Raw genomic sequence first — 20,056 nt, forward strand, 5'->3', positions numbered from 1 at the left:
ACTGAGGCGAGACACTGGGGTCATGCAACAGAACAGCAGGTGAAGCAGAGTAATGAAGTCCCCAGGGAATACCAAAAATAGACTCTGGGGCCAGGGCAAGGCACCCCATCAGACTCGACTGGAAAACATTCTTAAAAGTCAACAAACAAACCTGAAACTCTTTATAGGCTTTTTTTGGTCATTGTTTTGTTGTTGTTTGTTTTCTTTTGTAGTTTTGTGTTAGTGTGGGTAAACTAGGAAACAAATCCACAGAAACTCATGTATGGTATGTATAAGAGGGTTTTATATAGAGGGCAAATGTACATTCAGAAAGCATCCCAACCCAGTCCAGTCTAAGTCCATAAGTCCAACTTAGCCCATATGTCCGACACCGATCTACAAAGTCCTCCTCAAACTCACAAAAACACACGCAATGATGCCAAATGCAGGAGGATCACAGGCCAGTGGGTAAAAAGTCTTTGAATCCAGTGGCAATGTAAGCATCTCAGCTCTGGCAGGGGTCTCCACATGGCTTCTAGGCACCCAGGTCTGCATCAGGGTAGGTCCATGTGGCTTCTCCTCAGGGATGTCTCACAGGAAGTGAGCTTTGCCAGCTAAGGCAGTCACACACTGGTCCAACCTTCAGAGAATAAGAGACAGAGAACCAGAAGGGCAATCCTCAGTGAGCCATTTATCTCTCTGCCCTTCACCTAATCCCACATGTGTTTGGTCAGCCAGGTTGAAACAATAAATCTTAACTGTCTTAAGTTTTGTTTGGTTCTGCCTTGTTTGTGTGCTTATTAGTGTCTCCGCATGTCTATCTAGATAAGCTGGGAGGGATAAACAATCAGCAGGAGAAAACAATGGCACCAACAGTTCCAGGAGTACATGGGAGAGGGGGAGGCTGGGGAAAGGAAGTGGGTATAAACAACCCCAGGGACAAGGGAACAACAAGTGATCGAAAATTGATGGTAAGGAGGGTATAGAAAGTCAGCGAAGGTTAAGGGGAAATGGGAGCTAATAATCATGAGTACAAGGAAGAACAGATAACTTCTTAATAGGATTTAACTATTCAATTGTATGATATGTTAATTATATGCTGTGATAGTTAAGGTTTATTGTGCTAACCTGGCCGATGAATACATGTGGGATTAATTGAAGGGCAGTTTAATTGAAGAGCAGAAAGATGAATGGCTCCATGAGCCTCACCTTTCTTATCTCTTGCTCTCTGAAGGTCGGACCAGTTGCGGCTGCCTTAGTTAGTTCTCTGCCTCAGCTTGCAGGGCTCACTTTCTGCAAGACATCCTCAAGGAGAATTTGCATGGACCTACCCTGATGTATCCCTGGGTGCTGGAACAGCCGTGTGGAGACCCCTGCCAGTGCTGTGTTGCATACACGCTCACTGATTCAACTTTCTCCCTGCAGTGGACATCATTGCATGTGTTTTGTGAGTTTGAGGAGCACTTTGTAGATCATTGTCGGACACAGGGGCTAATGTCAAACTTGTGGGCTTCGACTGGGTAGGGGTACTTAATGTACAATTATCCTTTATATAAAACTCTCTTATACAAAAAAAAAGAAAGAAAGAAAACCTGGTATGGCTTCATCAAGGGCAATGTAACAGAGATAAATTACTGAAAACTAAATGAAGGCTGAACATGATAGTGGGACAAGAGGAAAGAAAAAGGAGGCAAAGGGCATTTAGACAGGTCTAAATACAGGCATGTACATATGTATATATAATGTGTATATATATATAAACACACACACATTTATACCCATATATGTGTGTATATATATATAACAATGGGGAAATAGATCTCTATACATACATTTATATATTAAGTATTAAGGTAGCAGAGGGACATTATACCTTTAATCAAGTACTCCCTCGACGCAAGAACACTTTGTTCTAATAACCTGGAATTCTGTGATGCTCACCTTCCTGACATGATCGCTGAAGTTAAAATGGGTGCATAGCAAATGTGGTGAAGAAAGCTGATGGTGCCCGGCTATTAAAAGATAAAGCATCTGGGGTCTTTAAAGCTTGAAGATAAACAAGCGGCCATCTAGTTGAGAAGCAACAAAGCCCACACGGAAGAAGCACACCAGCCTGTGCGATCATGAGGTGTCAATGGGATCAGATATCAGACATCTGTCAGTGTAAGACATCTAAAAATAATAATTTCTAAATTAACAAGAGTTCATGAGGGAGGGAGGGCGGGGTGGTAGAGAAAATAATGAGGAGCTGATAACAAGGGCTCAAGTAGAAAATGATTTTAAAACAATGATGGCAACAAATATACAAATATGATTGGCATAATGGTTGGATATATGGATTGTGATAAGAGCTGTATGAGCCCCCAATAAAATGATTTTTAAAAAAGGCAGAGTTTTGGTTGCCATCAACTGGTGCCCAAGCTCCCCCCAACCCCCCAACCCCCCAAAAAAAGCTCCCCCCAACCCCCCAGCTATAGATGGAAGAAAATTGCTACACAATAGCTGCTATCACATCAGGAAATATAAATAACTCATAAATCACTAATAAAATATTTTATAATCTAAGAAAAATAGGTTGTAGATTATTTTTAAAGTAAGCCCAGATGTACACACCTTCTCAAATACGACATTTGCAATGGCTGATAATCATATGGGAGTTTTGTTGACATAAAAATAATGATGAAAGAAATGTAAATGAAAACTACAACAATACTATTTAAAAAATGCTTTGACAGTCTGACAAACATAAGTACATAACCATGGTTGTTGTTATTGTTAAGGGCCATCACGTTAGTCCTGTAGCTACCCTATGAGCAGCAGAACAGAACACTGTCTGGCTCTGCACCATCCTCAAAATTATGCTTGAACCCACTGTTGTAGTTACTATGTTAATCCATCTTGTGGAGGGTTTTAGTCTGTTTCAGAGTTCCTCCACTTTATCAAGCGTAATGTGCACATCCAGAGACTGGTCTCTCCTGAAAACTTTTCCAAAGCCTTTTGCCAGTCTTGGTTTTAAGGAACCTTCTGTTTCTATTTCTTCCAAGACAAATTTACTTGTCCTTTTGACCATCCATGAGCTCTCAGTATTCAGTAGCACAATACTTCAAAGGCATAGCTTCTTTTCAGTCTTCCTTATTCAATGTCTAAATTTCACATGTTAATGAAGTGATTGAAAATACCACGGCTTAGGTCAGGTGGACCTAAGTCCTCAAAGTGATCTATATCCTTGATTTTATACACTATAATAGGTTTTCTATAGCAGTTTTATCTAATAAGATGTACCATGTAACATGCGTATGACCCAAAATTGCACTTTTCAAGTTCCAAAATAAAATAACTTCCTTCCAGCTTTCCATGAACAAGCAATACATGATGCTTTGAAGAAATTACCCTTTCACATGGAAAAGAAAAGGAAAAAAAATCCCTTTTGAGAAGAAAAGAAATGGAGTAGTAGGCTATCTTTTGAATTAATTATTATATTAATCTTAGAACAGTCTCTTAACAGTAGTACAAAGTACACATAATACATGTACACATAATAAATTTTGATATAAGACTAAACATTATTCAATAAGTCCTAAACTTAACTGTTTTACTTACAATAGGCATTAACATTAAAATATGAAACTCCATATAAAGGATAGTGGAATGCAGTCTTCCTTAGTGATTCAAATATTCAGTGAAGGATGCTTAGTAATTGAACATGTTCTCACACCTTTACAATCAAAATTGGAAGATGATTTAAAATTTGAGAAATTTATATCAACAAATATTTACAGAGCACCTCTTTAAAGAATTATACAGATATCACTCATAAAGGCATTTAATTCATTACAAATTATTACCATGTTCAAATAAAATTTAAATGATTTAAACTATGGAAATCTCCAAATTGTAAAACAAAACACAACTCATTTTACAAAATTGAGTAATACTCTCTTGAATGACTTTTTAAAAAAAGTTTCTCTTTGCACTGTTGTCATTTAGTTACTTGTTTCAGATTTCCCTATAGTTCCTGAACGTGAAGGATCATTTCTACTTCCGTTCTCATTGTTTCCAAATCCCAGCACTTGTTGGTATTACGGGTCATCAAGTCATTTCCAACTCATAGAGCCACAGACCGCTGCCTGGTCATGCAACATCCTCACAGCCTTTGATCCTACTTTGAAGCAACTGTATCATCCCATCTCATTGAAGGTCTTCCTCTTCTTTATTGACCAACTTTAGCAACATGATGTCCATCTGAAGGGCTTCTCCCTTCTGATACCATGTCTGCATTGGAGGAGACAAGTCTTACCGCCCTAGCTTCTAAAGAGCATGACTGCTGTTCTTCTTCCAACACAAATTTGTTCATTCTTCTGGCTCTCCATGATATAGTAAATATTCTTCACCAACATCATAATTCAAATGCATGAATTCTTCTTCAGCTTTCCTTCTTCATTTTCTAGCTTCCACGTGTATATGTGAAGTGTAAAATGTTTTAGTAGTCACTTAATAAGTATTCAATAAACAAGACTCAGAAATAAGAAAGCCTAAATAGTACAAATTAAGAGAGTCCCTTGATCACAAACATGTATGATTGGAACTAACAAAAATCATTGCCAAGATTAATAAACAAACCGAACATTAAGAGACCATAAGAATATTAAGAAATATACCTTACCATTAACACATTACCTAAGGTTTTATGTGTTGTGGAGATTAACTATTGGACTTTGGCATCTGATAGAGATGCAGACACATGAACATACATAGTGCTTGGTGTAGTCTGTGGAAATGAATATTTATAAGGGAAGCCTTAAAGATTTATTGTACTTTTTCATATATCTGACTGAATTTCACTAGTTTATTCATTGCTTTGGCTTGCCTGAATATTACTCAATTACTCAAATGTTTTGTTTTTATCTGCCTCCGGCTCTCCAACCTTAACTTAGATTAAAACCATAAAAAGTCCATTTTTTAAAGCAGTGCAAAGAAAACACTACATCAAACCTGTTAATATACACCTCAAACAGAAAGCATGCATATCTTCATTTGTCTTTCAGCTCATTTACGTCAGCCAATATCTTACTGGCAAAAAATTGCTTTGCAGCACCAGACAATCTAATTTGATTGTGATGTTCTCTGACACTTGAGTATTATACTGCTTCCTTGGTTAAAGTAAAAGATTTGCAAAACCAGTCCAAAAACTTTATTATCAGAGCAGAGCATCAATGCGTTTCTGGGGCATTCATCACAAACAGAATGTCTGAGAGCCAGGGGAAAATGAATCATCCCCGATTACCTATCTAGTGCTTGCGAAGCCAACCACGGAACAGCCACCGAAGAGATTAACTTGCGGGAGTTCCAAAGAAATTTACAGATGCTGTTCGGTGGGGAAGTAGAAACCCCACTTACAAGATCCTTACCTGTGAAAGGTATCTTAAATCAGAGGAAGTCTGGAGGCGAAAATTCTGTATGGGTGCCCCATAGGTCAAGGTAATCTAGATAGTCTTTTTAACACTCTGCCTTTTCATGAACACTTTTAATCTTTGAAAATGTATTCAAATACAGAATAGTTTGACATAGGAAGGGAAATTTAACACTGATGTTACTCTAGGGAGTATTTCAAGAGTCTTACACATTATTAATAAAATAAGGGAAGCATGCTCTGAGATATTTGAAATTCCTTGAGAGATATCGATTTTATGCAATAACTACTGGGGAATTGGTCTGTTTAGAATCTTTTATCAATCAGTAGACTATAGTCTTATGCTGGGGAATTCTCAGGTTGTTAATATATTAACTACCCTTTATATTTTCAATTTTTACTTCAGTCACTTCTCTTATGACTTTATTGCCATCACTTCAGAAGAATGAACACCTACTGCTCAGGAAGATAGTGATCCCTGTCTCCCGCTAAGCAGACTGAGTTTGTTATTAGGTTCCACCAAGTCCGTTCCAAATCATAGCTTCCTGTCTAACAGAGTGAAAGCCTGCTCAGTCGTACGTTAGGCATAAAATGCAGTTGTAATCCCTACCAAAGTCTATAGTCATTGATTTCTGTCAGCAAGTGCTTCAAGTCCTCCTCACTTTCAGCAAATGAATTTGTGTTATCTGCAAATAGCATATAACTTCTTCCTCACAGACTCCAGCTTCTTTGATGATTTGCTGAGCAGACACTCTGAACAAATATGGTGAGAGGATACATCCCTGATGCATGCCTTTCCTGATTTTAATCCCTGTAGTGTCCCCAGGTTCTGTTCACACACTGCCTCTTGATCGATATACAAGTTCCAGTGAGCTCAGTGAAGTGTTCTGGAGTTCCCATTCTTCTCAAGGTTACCCCCTGATGATTGTGGGCCATGCGGTCGAATGTCTTTGCAGAGTAAATGAAACACAAGTAAACACCTTTCTGGTATTCTATGCTTTCTGTCAAGATCTGTACGACATGAACAATTATACCCCTAGTTCCACATCCTCTTCTGAATGCAGCCTGAACTTCTGGCAGTTTTATGTCAATGTACTGTTGCCAACATTGTCGGATGATCAATAGCAACATTTTACTTATCTGTGATATCAATATAGTTATAGAGTCTGAGAATTCTGTTGGGACATCTTTCTTGGAAACGGGCAAAAACTTGCATCTATACTAGTTGCTTAGGCATATAGCTCTCCTTGAAGTTCTGCCCCATTTGGATATCTTCTAAATTCCCTGGCATAGATAAGTGAGTGCTTCCAGAGCTTCGTCAGCTTGTTGAAGCACTTTAATGGCTGGTCCATCAAATCCTGGAGTCTTGCTTTTGGTAATGCATTCAGTGCAGTTTGAACTTCTTCCTTCAGCACCTTTGGCTCTTGCTCAGATGCTACCCCCTAAAATGGTGGAACGTCAACAACTTCCTTTTTGTACAGTGACTCAGTATATTCTTTCCATCTTCTCTTCAAGCTTCCTGCATTTTCAATATTTTACCTATAAAATCTTTCAAAATTGCAAATTGGGGCTTGAATTTCTTGTCTTGGGTTCTTTCAAGAACACACTGACTGTGTTATTCCATTTTGGTTTTTTTAATTCTAGGTTCTTGTACATTTCATTATTATATTTGTCTTTGTTCTGTCAGCTGCCTTTAGAAATTTTCTTCAGCTCTTTGACTTTATCCTTTGTTCCATTTGTTTTATTTACTCTATGATTAAGAGCAAGTTTTAGAATCTCTTCTGACATCTACTTTGATCTTTTCTTTATTTCCTGTATTTAAATGACTTTTTGCTTTTTCATGAATGATGATTTTGATGCCCTATGATTCAGAGTAAAAGGTGTAGTGGTGAATATCTTGACGGTACCAACAAATATTAAATCATACTTCACAAAACATAACTTTAGAAAGAAAACAGATAAAACAAAAATTAGGATATGTTTGGGTAGTTTCTAGAGAAGTATATATATACATACATATATATGAACTTGCACACATATATACACATAGGTGTGTATGTATTTATATTTATCCATATAAGTATGTATCTATGTATACATATATATTTATTGGCTCCATAGTCAATGCTCATGGAAGCAGCAGTCAAGATATCAGAAGAAAAGTTGCATTAAGTAAATATACTGCACAAAACCTCCTCAGAATATTAAAAGCAGGGATGTGATTTTGAAGACTAAGGTGTGCCTGACTCAAGGCACAGTATTTTCCATGAAGGTCTTTGCTGACCCTGCTGGTATTTGTAGAAATGGTGACAAAGCTTCTAGTATGTCCGAAACAAGTAAACTAATACTGTACACAAAGTGACAGATAAACAGCTTTATCATATACAAACTATCAAAGTCAACAAAGTGCTGTTAAAACAATTTATGTTTATCAGAATGTATAAAACGTTACTGAAATGATATACAATATCTACCTCAAAATTAAACTGGAATTTTACTGTAAATTTTGTTGTCAAGTTTTGATTTGTTAGTTTCAACGGACAGCAATCCCATGTACAACAGAACTAAACCCTGCCCAGTCATGTGCCATCTTCATCATTTCAAATGACTAGGTTGCAGCCATTTTTGTAGTCTCTGGTTTTTCTGACTCAAGTCAACTAAGTCTGAGCCCCTCAAATCAACCAAGTGGAGATGGGGTAACTATTAACTATATAATATGGTGACGATTATCAATACTTTAATCTTATGCATCTGTGGTTTTGTAAAATAGATTATTTGCTCCTCCATAAAAGTGTTATCTTCCCTGACAGCCATGTGAGTAATCAATTAATGATAATAATAAATAATAATAATGAGCTTATAACTAGCTTTCCTTACTAGCTACATGATGGTTAAAAACAAAGACACAACCAAAATAGAGGAGGGAAAGAAGGAAGGAAGGAAGGAAGGAAGGAAGGAAGGAAGGAAGGAAGGAAGGAAGGAAGAAAGGAAGGAAGGAAGGAAGGAAGGAAAGAAGGAGCCAATATTTTTTAGTCACATCATTATTTTTTAATTATACTGGGATTCCAAATATTTTGGAATATTTCATTACATTCCTTTATTTGGAATATTTCATTTCAAAACATTTGTGTTTGTGTTTTTGCTTTGGTATATTTTGTTTAATAAGCAAATAGAGCTCGAGTTTTCTACCCAATAGTATGTCTGCTGGTGATAACTGTATACAGTAGCACTTTTTTGAAACTTATTTTACTTTAGACATAAAGAATTATTTTGAACATTTGCAACTGAGATGAGAAAAAAGAGGATTTAAATGGGATTTCTCTCTCTTTTAATAAAAATTGAGTCTCATCGTCTAGTTTCCAATTCTGGAAACAAGCAAATAATCAATGAGACTTTCCTCTTTGTTCAAAGTAACTGGTTTCTCCTGGGGTATATTTGCATAGTTTTACTATCAAGTGAATTGCAGGAATAAGCCAATTTCTTTGAGAACATCAATAGAGAAATAACTAACTTCTCATTGTGGAATTGCTTCAGGACTCTCGATGCAAATGGAATTTTCTGATCCACTGCCAAAGGCACCATCCCAATATTAATAACGCCCACTGAATGGATCTAGTAGCTGCAGATGTTTCCATTTGTATTGTTTCTATTTTTAATAGCCTTAAGACATTACAAGCATTTTTTCCTGTGTGACTATCACACTGTTCTGATGACTGAAAGCACTTGCACTCCAGCCTTCAGTCTTGTAAATATCCTATGGAGACAGAAAAAGGCACTTGCTGTTGATATCTTACAGCTCAATTATGAAGCACAGAAAAGCCTTCTCCATGGGAATTTCAAGAACATAATAAATCAGAAAATAAGCCTTACTGGCACTGATAAAATTCTATGCTAAACCAGAAAACATACATTGATTTTTTTTCAGAGTAATGCCACTTTTGATTATTTAATTCTGAATATAATAGAGCTTATATTTGTGCTAAAACATTGAGTAAATTTTCTTATCTACCACCCAGTTAGTTTCAACTCATGGAGGTGTTTAGGTGAACTAAGAATGTGGTGACAATTTTTATTTTGGAGATTTTTTTAAGAGGGAACACTTAGCAGATTTCCTCAAATGACACAAGAGGACATGAGATGATTGAAAATATCTTGGATTGGATCAGACACACCCTAGCCTTCAAAGTACCATCCTTGCTGTACAACACTCTAAAGTGGCCTTGTGTGGCAGATTTTCTCAATGCAATGTGCCTTTTGATGTCTTGATGCTGCCTCCATGATAGTGCATCCAAGAAGCAAGACAAAATACATTGAGTAGTAATCCATCCTGAAGGCACGGTCTTTGATCTTCATCAGCAAGTGCTTCAAGTCCTCCTCGCTTTCAGCAAGCAAGTTTATGTCATCTGTATATAAAGGTTGCTTATATGCCTTTCTCTAATCCCAGTGTTGGAGTCTTCTCCATGGAACCCAGCTTCTCTGCAGATTTGCTCGCCATACAGATTGAAGAAGTGTGGTGAGAGAATAAAAACTGGGTGTACACCTTTCTTGAGTAGAACATGCAGTATCCCTCCTTTTTTGCACACCTGCCTTTTGATCAATGTGCAAGTCTTACATAAGCACAATGAAGTGTCCTGGAATCCCTGCTTTTTCTCAAGACTAGCCATAATTTGTGATGATTCATATATACCAATATCTTGGTATGGTTAATAAAACACAAATAAATAAACATCTTTCTGGCATTCTCTGCTTTCAGCCAAGATCCATCTGACATCAGCAATGCGATTCCTGGTTCCATGTCCTCTTCTGAATCGAGCCTGAACCTCTGGTAGTTACTTGTCAATGTAATACAGCAAATGCTAGATGATCTTCATCCAAGATTTACTTGCACATAATATCAATGTTATTGTTCTAAAACTTGAGCATTTTGTTGGGCTATCTTTCTCTGAATGGGTACATTTATGGAGATCTTCCAGTCAGTTGAGCAGGAAGCTCTCCTCCAAATAAATAAGTACTCCAAGTGCTTCGTCAGCCTGTTGAAACAATTCACTTGGTATTCCCTCAATTCCTAGAGTCTTTTTTTGGGGGGGGTAATCCTTTGAGAGCAGCTTGAACTTCTTCCTCATTACCATAAGTTCTGGCTCACGTGATACCTCCTGAAATGGTTGTATGTTGGCCAATTCTTTCTGGTACAGTGATTCTGTGTATTTCCATCTTTTCAAGTTTGCTGCATCATCCATTATTTTACCCATAAAATATATCAGTACTGCAATTCTAGACTTGATTTTTTTCTTGAGTTACTTTAGTTTATGATATGCAGAGTGTGTTCTTTCCTATTGACCTTGTAATTCTAAGTCTTTGCACATTTCATTGTGATATTTGACTTTGTCATTTTGAGATGACCTTGAAATTTTCTACTCAGCTCTTTGTGTCATCATTGTATCCATTTGCCTTAGCTAAGAAATATTAAAGGCAAGTTTGAATCTCTTCTGACATCCACTTTGATAATTTCTTTTTAATATGCTACATAGCCCCTAAAATAAGAAAATGACAAATTGTTTGTACGATTCTCATTTTGCATATTGTAAACTACCAGACCATACTTGTGCATTTCAGGTAGGTTTGAGATAGTTAAACGTGAAAGCATACTAGATACTTTGATTCAATGTCTTCTAGATCAATCCTAAATAAAGGTATCAAATGTAGTACTTAGTATACATACCAAAGTCAAACTCACTGTCACTGGGTAGATTCTGACTCAAAGCGAGCCTGTAGGACAGGATAACTAGCCCTGTGGTTTCTGCAGCTTTATTTCCATGGTAGCAGAAAGCCTCATCTTTATGCTGGCATGGCTGATGGGTTTAAGATGTTCACCTTTCAGTTAAGAGCCCAACACATACATAAGTGACATAATAAGATATTATTTTAATTTGAATTCTAAACCAAACTAACCATAATCATGATGGTAAAATGTAGACTCAGTTGAGAAATGAAATACTGAGGAAAACAGTTAAAGCCTTTTAAAATTAAAAGGGTGCACTATGGAATGGTGATGCCATGGGAGAAAGAGGAGACTGTTTCTTATTTCTAAGGAACATTCAGGCTACATTTCATCCCGATATATGTCCTTGAATACCTACTCTTAAAAAACAACAAACAAGGAAACAAAAACACAAACCATCTGCACTGGGATGGCTGCTGCAATGTATCCTGTTAGAAATTACTCACAGGTGAATCCCATCTGTATCCACCTTTTTACTCAGGCTCATGCCAGGACAGTTCATTTGGTGAGAGTTATAGAGACTGACTATAAAACACAGATTAAATAAGTCACTGTCCATATGATCATAATATTATTGTATATCTGTCCATTGGGGATTTTAAAACATATTTATGTTGAGTGTAGTCCAAACTGAGGCCAGTCATCTGTGATTTTCTTCTGTAAATGCTTAACATCCGTTTTGCTTGCAGGAAGAAAAGTTATATGCCTGTCATAGGTAGGTGAGTCTTAGAGTCCTGGTAATGCATTTAGCTTCATGAAGTTCAGCTTCTTGTATTATTTGTTCAGCATATAGTTAATAAATATGGTTGAGGACACAATCCTTATGCACATTTTTTTTCCTGATTTAAACCATACCATTATTTCTTTGGTTTTTTTTTTTTTTTGAAGACCGTGGCTTGGTTTATGTCCTGATTAGGCATGGTTAGATGAGTTCTGGAACTCCTTTTATTTGAAATCCATTCAGAATGCATTATGACTCACACAGCCAACTGTCTTTTCATAGTCAATTGAACAAAAATAAATACCTTTCTGTCATTTTCTATTTTCACCCAAGATCCATCACATGTTAGCGATAGTATCCTTGTCCCAGGTCTCTGTTTGAATTTCTGGCAGTTCATTGTAAATAAACTGCTGTAACAGCCTTTGAACTATCTTCAGCAACATTTTGCTTCTATGTGATATCAGTGATATTGTATAACAATCCCCCCATTCTATGGGACCACTTCTTTGAGTGATAATTATGGAACTCTTTTAATTGATCCGGTAATTGCCATCCAATTTCTTGGAGTGGATGTCTGAAGTGATTCCAGCATTTTTTTCTGTTGTTGGAACATCTCAGTGGGTATTCCATAAATTCCTGGAGGTTGGTCTTCCTAATATCTTTGGTGCAGCTGAGACTTCGTTCCTCAATAGCTTCAGTTCTGCATTTTATGGTATTTACTGACATTGTAGAAAGTTGAATAATTATTTTTGGCACAGGGACTTAGTGTATTCCTTCCATTTTCTTTTGATACTTCCATATTATTCAAAAGATGTTTTGTTGCTAAAAATAAGTATTTCCATTTAATAAATGTTAGTCTTGGATAATTCTATTTCTACTCATAATTGCATCTTAGTTGCATGTTTGCATCTTAGTTACATGTTTGATCAGTGTGAAACTGAAAAAAATTGCTAAAAATCTTTGTCTTTTATAGTTAGCATTAGCAGTTGGTGCATAAATTTTAACAACAGTTGCACTAAAATAATTTTCCTTGTAGGCTTAAAGATATTCCTCTTTTTAAAAGATAGTATTCTATCACTAACAGTATAGAGCATGAAATGCTCCTTTTGATGATGAATTTGTTGTCATTGCTCTTCAATTTGTCATTCCCGGCACAGGAAACCATATGTAGGTTAATTTTGGAAAGAAGTTTCAAATTAAGAACTACGTTTGCTAAGTAATCATATTAAGATAAATGAAATAAAAGCATTCTTTGAAATATGAATTCACATGTGATTTTATTTACAAAACTGCATCTTAAACACAGACTTTAAATAGTACCGTCATTACCTCTTACATGCTAAAATCCTGCCTTGCAAAACTATATGCAAGAACACCTTTATAGCAGAATAGAGTCATCTCTCAATGAATTCTTTCCACAGAGACACATAAAGTCCTTTTTATTACCTTATCATTGTCTGGTTGGCCTGAAGCAAGTTCCAAGAATACAGTTTCAGCTGATTTTTTTCTCTTCTGACTTACTCAAAAAGATAATGAAAGTTTCCTTCCAGTTCTGTAAATTGCTGCAGAACGATAGGCTTTTGAACATAAATAAATTATATCCATTATAAATTTCTATCAGCTGAAAAAGTTAATATTCCTGTGCACATGATGGCTCTGGAAGCTTTATTAAAGGTATAAGTTACTTTATTGGTCTAAAATTCAATGCTGAACTGTGAAATCCAGCATTCTGTGCTGATAATCAGCTCTTTTTCACCTAGCAATTGATAGAATCATGTTTGTTTTTTTGTTTGCCTGTTTATTATCCATCCCTCCAATAATATGTAAGCTCAGTGTCTGCCTAGGTATATGATTTTCTTGGCAATTGGCACAATGATTAAAATGATCTGTGGGATAAAGCAGTACAGAATAAACTTGTAAATCGTATGCCTCAACAGCAACTTCTTTAACATTCCACACATTCTTTATACTAATATTCAAAAATAATTATACCATTGAGAGAAAAAAGGTTTCTTAGTTAATTTTGACATTACTCTTAGATCATAATTGCTTCTAAATCAGATTTTTTAATATTGGAAATTTTAAGAGAGAGAAGTTTCACCTTAATGAACATAATGAATAAAAAAGGATCATAGGGAAATTTTGGCCAAGCTTCCAGAGTAAGATAGATGAGGAACAAAGTCCTGGTGAACTATTTATATATTTTTTTGCCATCGGTAACCCTAGGAGAAGGAGTGGAATTATGATATGATATAACGCCGCAGTAGGAGTCCCTCTGCAGAGTTGTTGCTGTTGTTAGGCTTCAAAACATAGCAAGCCTTGCACAGCAGAAGCACCCAGTACCACGTCCTGCACCATTCTCACAATTGTCCCTGTGCTTCAGCCTTTTGCTGCTGCCACTGAGTCAATCCAGCTCCGTGAAGGGCTTCCTCTCTTTGGCGTCCCCTCTATTTTATAAAGCGTGATGTCCTTCTCCAGGGACTGGTCTCTCCTAACAAGATGCTCAAAGAATGTTAGATGAACTCCCATCATCCTTGCCTTTAAGGAACATGCTGGCTGTACTTCCTTACTAGGGAAGATACCAAAATACTACCGGGGAAAAGATGTATCTTCCAAGTAGACTATACTAATTATGTGGATGGAGTAAAATTATCAGGACTTTTTTTTTTAAGTAGTGCGACTTAAAATGAGAAGAAACAGCTGAAAGCATCTGTTAATAATCAGAGCGTAAAATAAATGAAGTGTAAATCTAGGAAAATTGGAAGTTGTCGAAAATAAAACAGATTACTTGAAGATAGATATCCTTGGCATTAATAAACAATAATTGACTGTGATTGGCCACTTTCAACTGATAAAAACATGGTCTACTGTGTGTGAAATGAAGATTAATGACATCACATCTATTATCAAAAAGAACACACATGGGTCTATTTTGAAGAAAAACACTGCTAATAGTAGGATGACATTTATTTGCCTACAAGAAAGATAAGTTAGAACAAATACTATAGAAATTTAGATACCGACCACTAATGTAAAAAATAAAGGAACTGAAGTTTTTAAACAATTTCTGCAACTTGATGCTGATCAAGCATGGCACCAAAAATATGCAGATTTTTATTGGTTTATTGAAATGTGAAATTAGAAACAAAGAGAAAGAATCAACTGTTTGAAATATGACCTTGGTAATAGAAATGCACCATGAGATTTCATGGTAAAATTTTCAAGACAGATAAATTAGTCATTGTAAATTCTCTTTCAACAACATAAATAATGACTATGCATCTGTAAATAAGTGGATGGAGATCAAGTGGACTACATCTGTAAAAACAGATAACCAAGATACTCCATGGAATCAGTAAGAACCAGGGCAGAAGCTGTCCCTGGTACAGATCAATTGCTGACGTGTAAATTCAAGCTAAACCAAAAGGAAATGTAAACAATCTATAGGATCCAAAGCATAAAATTGGTATACCTCACTTGAATATAGAGATCATGAGAACAGTAGATTTGATGCATTGAACACTAAGCACACAAGATCAGAAGAAAGCAAAAGGTCATTTTAATCAGAAAAAAAGAAAGACCAATGTGGATGTCAGATGAAATTCTGAAACTTAATCTTGAAACAGAGTGACTAAAGCAAATGGAATAAATGACTACATAGAGAACTAAACAGAAGATTTAAAAAGATAACTGAAGGAGAGCAATTCCGGTGCAAAACCATTACTGTAACCACTGGCAGAATACCTACTGAGAAGTCTCATCAAATGAATCTACTAGATATCTTGACTTATCTATGCCCCCAAATTTGGATAACAACTGTCTGATCAACCAAGTGGAGGAGATCAATATTTATGCCCATTCTAAAGAAAGGTAATCCAAAAGAATGTGGAAAGTATCAAAAACATGTTTAGTATCACATGTAAGTCAAACATTGCTGACCATAATGAAGAGTTGGTTGCCGCAGTAAATCAATTGGAAACTACCTCAAATTCAAGCAAGATTCAGAAAAAGACCTGGGATGAGTAATATCATTGCGAATGTCAGATGACTCTTGACTGAAAGCAGAAAATAGTAGAAAATTGTTTATTTGTGATCATATAAAATGAGAACTGTTTTGTGTTTTGTTGAGTATACAAATGTATTCAACCATGTAGATCATAGCCAATTATGCATAACACTGAGTGAAAATTTCAGAAAACTTAATTATGCTTATGAAGAGCGTTCATGTAGACCAAGAGGCAGTCTTTCCGAGTTATTGCTCAGTGAAACAGCAGTCCAGACATTAAATGCATAGGGCAAATCTAGTGCAAAGGATATTTGAAAGTGTTTAAAGCTGTATCACATTCAACACTATGGAGCTCTTGTCCCAAAGTCATGATACTTATGAATGTGAAAGGTGGTCAGTAAATAAGAAAGACCACTGAAGAACTGACACATTTGAAATATGGTGCTGGCAAAGAATATTAAAAATACCATACCATTGATAGCCAGAATATAGAACAAGTCTATCTTGGAAAAAAGAAGTCAGAATGTTCCTGGGAAGCCTGAACTTTGGACATATTATCAGGAGCCCCTGGAGAAGACCAGTGAATAAGAGAGAAACCTTCCATAAAATGAGTTGGCACAGCGCCTCAACAATGGGCTCCCGCATAGCCACCATTGTGAGGCTGCCTCAGGAGTGAGCAGTGTCTTGTACTATTGCACAGACAGTGGCTATGAATTGGAACTGTTTTTGTGGCTCTTAAATTAGAATTCTGGCGAAGAATATTGAAAGCATACTGGATTGCTATAAGAACCAACAAATCTGTTTTGGATGACATAAAGCCAGAATGCTCCTTAGAAGCCTAGATGGTGAGATTTAATTTCGCATGTTTTTGTTGTTAGTTCCATTGAGTAGATTCCAACCCATAGCGACCCTGGGCACAGCAGAGTGAAACACTGACCAATCCTGAGCTGTCCTCACAATTGTTCCTGTGCTTGAGCCCATGGTGGCAGCCACTGTGTCAGTGCATCCCCTGAAGGCCTTCCTCTTCACACTGCCCCCTCTTTCACCAAGCATGATGTCCTTCTCCAGGAGCAGGATGTCCTAAATATGTAAGACAAAGTCTTGCCCTCCTTCCCTCTAAGCGGCACTTAGTCTCTACTTCTTCCAAGACAGATTTGCTTGTCCTTGTAGCAGGCTATGTCATTTCCAATATTCTCGTTAAGCATAATAATTCAAATGCATATATAATTTTTTCCATTTTAAACAGGGGAGAGTGTGAATGCAGTCCCCCAATACCACAAATCATGCTGCCCAGTTTTCCACATTTGGGGATGTGCAAGGATGAGCACATCCGGAGGGCAATGGATAAACCTCACCCTGGGAAAACCACCTTCATGATCATAGTAGGTACTTACCAGGCCGCCCTGCCAGGTAAGTATAAATGTGTGTATTATTCTTCAGTCTTCCTTATTCAGTGTCCAACTTTCACACGTGCAAGAAGAAATGGGAAATACTAGAATCAGCTGTGCCTTAGTCCTTAAATCTTGAATCAACGACCTTTTTCTTCAATACTCTGAAGAGGTCGGTGCAGCAGATTTACCCAATGCAATGCTCTTTGGCTCCCTGACCTGCAGCTTCCATGAGCACTGACGGTGAATCCAAGGAAAAGAAAATCCTTGACAACTTTGGATATATTATCAGGAGATACCAATCTCTGGAAAAGGACATCATGTATGGTAAGCAGAGGAAAACCATTGACGAGATGTGTTGACAGAGTGATAGCAACGATGCGGTCAAGCGTAATAACAAATAAGAGGCGGTGCTTCTCTGTGTTGTGCGTTGGGTCGCTATGAGTCAGAACCAACGAGAAGACACTTAATAACAAAATCAGCAGCAACGGCTTGCTCTTTGGAACTTGAAACATTCAGAAAGCATGACTGGACTTAGTAACTATTAAGAATATACGAGGTGCACATTATTTAGAGTGATAGGATAAGAAGTTATCAGTGTAGTTCATAAAGAAACTAACAGATTGCAGGATAAGGCCTAAAGAAATATTTCAAACTAGAAATGAATCACAGATACACAACAAAAGCCAAACTCAATGGCACTGAGTTGATTCTGACTCACAGAAACCCTACTGGACACAATCAAACTGTCCCATTTGGGTTTCTGAGACTAAATCTTTATGGAAGCAGACAGCTTGTCCTGTGTTTTATGTATTTCCTGTATTATGGCTCATGGCTTGAACATCGAGCATGTGGTTCACAGGTCAATGTGTATTTAGCCCACTATGCCACTAGAGATGCTTAATTACCTAGATTAGCAACCAAATATTAGTGATGGTCTTAAATTTTAATTATGTATATTTTTAAATTCTTAGGCATATCAGGGCCATTGCAATCAATTTTAGGGAAACAATGAATATTAACTTCACATAGCTTTAAAGATTGAATTATTTATATTTAAACTCTACATATGTTTTCTCTTATTTAACCTTAAATGACTCAGTTTTCTTAAAATAATCCAATAATTGAAATTAAATGCTATTGTGGTGTTTGCTCACCGCTCCTCTGGCTCTTTGAGACTTCCTCACCCCCCACTGTCATGACCCCAGTCCTGCCTTTCAGTTCTGGGTCGACTGGAGCATATACACTGGTACAGATAAGAGCTCAGGACACATGGAATCCAGGTCAGATAAACCTCTCAGGAACAGAAATGGGAGTAGCAATAATAGGAGGGTAGGGGGGATAGAGGAAATGAATGATTGCAATGATACACACATAACCCCAGTCCCAGGGGGATGAACAATAGAACCGTGGGTGAAGGGAGACAGTGACTGGTGTAAGAACAATATTAATTTATAATTTAACAAGCGGTTACGAGGGTGAGGAGGGAAGGAAAAAAAGATGAGCTGATACCAAGGGCTCAAATAGAAAGTAAATATTTAGAAAATGATGGCAACATATGTACAAATATGCTTGATAAAATTGATGTATGGAATTTTATAAAAGCTGTAAGAGACCCCAATAAAATGATTTTTAAAAATAAATGAAATGAAGCTCTATATAGAAACATGTCATTATAGTGTCTTCATATATGCTGTGATTCTAATAATCCAATCACTGTGTTTCGTTTTTTTTAAAATCATTTTATTGGGGGCTCATACAAGTCTTATAACAACCCATGCATGTATCCATTGTGTCAAGCGCATTTGTACATTTGTTGCCATCATCTTTCTCAAAACATTTTCTTTTTACTTGAGCCCTTAATATCAGCTCCTCCTTTCCTCCCTCCCTCCCTGTTCCCCCCTCCCTCATGAACCCTTGATGATTTATAAATGATTATTATTTTGTCATATCTTATATTATCTGACTTTTTATTTTAAATAGCATCACTGAAATAATACTTAGATTTTTTGCTTCATGTGCAATATGGGGATAATTATCATCTAGAAATATGGTAAATGTCTATATAAAAAGAATGTGAAAACATATAGAAATAATTAAATTATTCACACACAACTAAACACACACACCAACATCAGGTACATATAAAGTGGAATAAATATGAAAAGCAATTAGCGCATCTGTTGAAAATTTGGCTATATCAAATAAAGAAATCTTCAGAAATTCTTATAGGCAAACTTAAAATTTTAGATAATTTCTACTTCTTCACAGAAAATTATGAATTAGTTTTTACTCATTTAAAGGTCAAGGTAGAGTGTTTTTAAATAATTTTGTTCCTGAGAAAGGTTTTATAACACAATAGGGAACTTGGAAACAAATACTCTCTGAAAATAATGCTGAAAATGCAAGAAAATTAAAAATAAAATGCTGTCTAATGAAAAATTGGTATTTGAAACTACGCTTAATTTTACCTCCCACTTTTCTAAAGCATAGATTTGAAGCTTACACAGCAGCATTTAAAATCTCCTTTTGTCATTTCTTTCAAGTCTGTACCAAAATGCACTTTGAAAATCGGTCCAATACAAATGGTAGGCTCTACAATAAGTGTTCACAAAGGCGATTCACCTGACACAGAGTCCATAATGGAGGTCACTGCCCTTGAGGGAAAAATATACATATTTTTAATCTTCCAATGTGGGTTCTTTGCTAGAGAACTAGAGCTAATTCTTATCAATATATTGGATTGCTTCGCGTTATTGTTTTCTTATATCTT

General features: G+C 36.5%; 1 pseudogene; it reads right to left on the reverse strand.

The window, feature by feature from the left end:
• Positions 1-17,138: 17,138 nt before the first annotated feature.
• Positions 17,139-17,313, reverse strand: LOC142441808 (U1 spliceosomal RNA; annotated as a pseudogene).
• Positions 17,314-20,056: the final 2,743 nt, after the last annotated feature.

Source organism: Tenrec ecaudatus, chromosome 2 (genome assembly GCF_050624435.1).
Source record: "Tenrec ecaudatus isolate mTenEca1 chromosome 2, mTenEca1.hap1, whole genome shotgun sequence".
In the NCBI taxonomy this organism is placed as follows: domain Eukaryota; kingdom Metazoa; phylum Chordata; class Mammalia; order Afrosoricida; family Tenrecidae; genus Tenrec; species Tenrec ecaudatus.